The sequence below is a fragment of the Coenobita brevimanus genome, chromosome 24 (assembly GCF_032717465.1).
Source record: "Coenobita brevimanus isolate Jiangsu-jjx chromosome 24, ASM3271746v2, whole genome shotgun sequence".
Lineage (NCBI taxonomy): Eukaryota > Metazoa > Arthropoda > Malacostraca > Decapoda > Coenobitidae > Coenobita > Coenobita brevimanus.
This window is the reverse complement of record NC_136977.1, coordinates 8,020,492-8,024,392: the sequence shown is the minus strand read 5'-3', so window position 1 is coordinate 8,024,392 and position 3,901 is coordinate 8,020,492. Positions and strand designations below refer to the sequence as shown.

At 42.7% G+C, this 3,901-nt stretch overlaps 1 non-coding gene across 1 annotated transcript; it reads right to left on the bottom strand.

Moving 5' to 3' along the window:
- Positions 1–1,819: 1,819 nt before the first annotated feature.
- On the bottom strand, positions 1,820–1,901 carry TRNAL-UAG (transfer RNA leucine (anticodon UAG)). Its single transcript has one exon. It is a non-coding gene; the product is annotated as a tRNA-Leu (tRNA).
- Between the last annotated feature and the right edge of the window lie 2,000 nt (positions 1,902–3,901).

The following is a 3,901-nucleotide window of genomic DNA, read 5'->3' as shown; positions in this document are numbered from 1 at the left end:
GTATCGCTGATGATAAGTTGGTGATGGTGACAGTGATGGTAGACAAGTTGCTGGTGGTGGTGATAAGATGATGATGGGGACAGTGATGGAAGACACTGTGGTGGACGGCATACCATCGAAAATGTGAAGTGATGGTGTTAGTGGTGACAGATACTAATTGTGGTGATGGTGGTAGTGGTGACAGATGCTCATTGTGGTGATGATGTTAGTGGTTGTTTGTAGTGTTAATGTTGGTAATAATGGTGAGATTGGATACAGTGATAAGAGTATTGGCAGGTACAGTGATAGTGATAGTGACAGCTAACCACATCAACACACCGACCCTTTTTTAACATCAATCTTTTTACCAACCAACATTAAAAAAAAAAATGTAAATGGATTAATGAACGACATATAACTTCCCCAATCTGATAAATCTCTCGACCTTATCAAAACTGTCAGGAGAAAAAAAAAAAAAAAAAAAGCGTCCTCGTTAAGAAGCAATTGTGATGGTGTTAGTTGTGGCAGGTGTATTGATTGTGGTTGTGGTGTTAGTGGTGGCAGGTGTATTGATTGTGGTGGTGGTGTTAGTGGTGGCAGGTGTATTGATTGTGGTGGTGGTGTTAGTGGTGGCAGGTGTATTGATTGTGGTGGTGGTGTTAGTGGTGGCAGGTGTATTGATTGTGGTGGTGGTGTTAGTGGTGGCAGGTGTATTGATTGTGGTGGTGGTGTTAGTGGTGGCAGGTGTATTGATTGTGGTGGTGGTGTTAGTGGTGGCAGGTGTATTGATTGTGGTGGTGGTGTTAGTGGTGGCAGGTGTATTGATTGTGGTGGTGGTGTTAGTGGTGGCAGGTGTATTGATTGTGGTGGTGGTGTTAGTGGTGGCAGGTGTATTGATTGTGGTGGTGGTGTTAGTGGTGGCAGGTGTATTGATTGTGGTGGTGGTGGTGGGAGTTGATAACTTATGCAATAGCAGTGGTAGTTGTGATGGTGGTGATTGATAGATTATGCAATAGTACTGTAGTGGTAGCTGAGATGGTGATACGCTTATGCAATAATAGCTGTGGCGGTGAAGATAAAATTATACAGATGCTTAAATGGTGTCGGCTGGTGAGGGTAAAAGACAAGAGGGAGGGACGGAGACAGGCAGAGAGGGAGGGAGGGAGGGAGAGACGCAGACAGGCAGAGAGGGAGGGAATGCGTGTATGGGAAAGGGAGCGAGAGAGACAGGGAGGGACGGGGAGACAGAGGACAGAAAAACCAGTAGAAATGGTTTTCGAAGTAAGGGTAGGAGGAGAAACAGGGAGGAAGGGAGAGTGGAAGGGGGAAAGGAGAGTGGTAGGGAGAACGGAGAGATGGAGGGAGTGGGGGACAGAATGGGGTACAAGAACAGTAACAGAATCGGTGCTCAATGTGGTGAGTAGAGACAAGAGGGAGGTAAGGGAAGGCATGCACGTGGGAAGGAAGGGTGCGCGTGTGGAAGGGGAAGGGAGTGACGGAATGGGAGGTAGAAATAGTATGAATGACGCTTGTAGTGGTGAAGTAAAAAGAGGTGAAGATGGAGGAAGTGAATATGGCAAGCAGGGAGGAAGGGAGGGAGGAAGCGCCCGTATAGGAGGGAGGGAGAGGGAGGAGACTGAATAGCTGAGCGAGTGAGCCAGCCAGAAGGGAGAGCGAGAGCCACTCCCACGCACGTACACACACACACACACTCGCTCATACACACTTTATTGATATACGCACTCCTAACACACCTTTCTTACAATGTTTTGAATGCAGCCTTCAAATTTCACATAAACACATTAAATACGACTCATAAAAAACTTCCAAAAACATACTTTGGCAGCGGTGGGATTCGAACCCACGCCTCCGGAGAGACTGGAGCCTAAATCCAGCGCCTTAGACCACTCGGCCACGCTACCTTGCCACCACGTGCTGATACGACTTTATTTCAGTTTTGTTGACGAATACTTTATGGTTTACCTCCAGTTTTATTTTAATGTGTTATAAAATAACATCACGTGGATATAAGACGTGAGATATGCTTAGTTTATATTTCAGCTTTGTTACAGTACTTTGCCATTTATTTTGAAGAATCTGGTTATCATACTTTCTTTAATATGTATCATCATCATCATATCATCATCATCATCATCATCAGCATCATCACCATCCACCACCACTATCTCCATAATCATCACCCTGACCCTCTTTCTCTAACAAGGGGAGGGAAGAATCAACATACAGGAACCATTAAAAAAAAAAAAAAAACTCGATTACGTGCCCAGTAAAAATGGGCCACAAATCCATCCACTCGTCATTCAAGTTCGCGGAATCCCTCAAAGTCTACCTATAAGTCCACTTATCTACCTATTGCCAGACGCCTCAATCCTGTAAAGGGATGGCCACAAACAAATCGCCTCCATGTCGCCCTGTCCCCCGCCACTTCACTGACCTCACCCCAGCTCACACCCCTCTCTCTCATATACCTATCCACTCCATCCCTCCATCTCATCCTCGGCCTCCCCCTCCCTCTCTACAAGTAATGAGTGGGAAAAAGTGAATTTGATTTTTTCTAAGCGTAATTACCGTTATATTGAAGAAATGAACTTTATACATTAGGTCAGTGAATTTCAGTTAATGTTCTGATTTTTTTTTTCCCTGTAAAGTATGGAGGAACAATATTAACTTAAAAGATTCTCTCTCTCTCTCTCTCTCACACACACACACACACATACACACACACACACACACACACGAAAGAAATCGCGCCCTTACTTGTGCAACCTGGATTTCCCCTACCTATATAATAAAACAATAATAATAATAATAATAATAATAATAATAATAAATAATAATAATAATAATAATAATAATAAGCAACTCAGCACATCAATTCTTTCTCACCTCGCCTTCCCTCTTCCCTTACTCTTAAAGAAAACAAAATATCACGTATTTCTAGGCAATTACAAGACTCATTCAATGCCTTGTAATACGGGGGTCTACCCAAAGCAGAATCAAATCGTCTGGCGCAGCAAGAATAAAGTTGTCTGGCAATGTTGGGGAAAAAATCGCCTGAAAAAAGTAGCAACAAAATCGTCTAATAAAGTCTGTGCATCTAACATATTTAACTAACGGAGAGGCAAATTACAGGTAAAAAATATATACCTGTTTGGCCACCAAAGTATTAATTAGCTACCTGTTTCTATTTCCGGCTACATTTTTTTTTTTTATCTTTACGTGCTCTGTGCAATTGTAACGTGTCATCAAGAGAGAGAGAGAGAGAGAGAGAGAGAGAGGTGGGTGTTGCCATTTACAGTATACAGTATATAAACCAGCACTAAATTAATACCCCACAGTCGTCTGCCAACAATGAATACTGTTACGCTATTTTACATTATAATTAAGTTCAGGTCAAAGCTATCTAACCCCTTCACTACGAGGCTTCACACACACACACACACACACACACACACACACCCGGGAATAGCAAGAACCCAGACGTTTTTTAAAAAAAACTCTACGGCCCTGCACACCTTCAGCTTCTTATCTCAGTAAAGTACGATAAGGTGCCATTATCTCGGAATAAATGAAGATAATTTCCAACCCTATCGTTATCGGTCTTCTTCCTCATGCTGAACAAAATCGTCTGAGATGATAAGAACAAAACGAGTAACGCGTCAAAGAATTGGTTATTATTTACTGTAGATTCAACCCTTTCACTACGACGTCTCCTCGAAGCTGAGTAAAATCGTCTGGAGGTAAATACTACGGTAGAAATTAGGGAGGTAGATAAATAAGGCGTCTTTGTACAGTAGATGAAGAGCTGAATAAAATCGTCTGGAGGCAAACACAGGTAGAAAGTACGGCAGAAATAAAGGAGGTAGATTAATAAAGCGTCTTCGTACAGGAGTAGATAAAG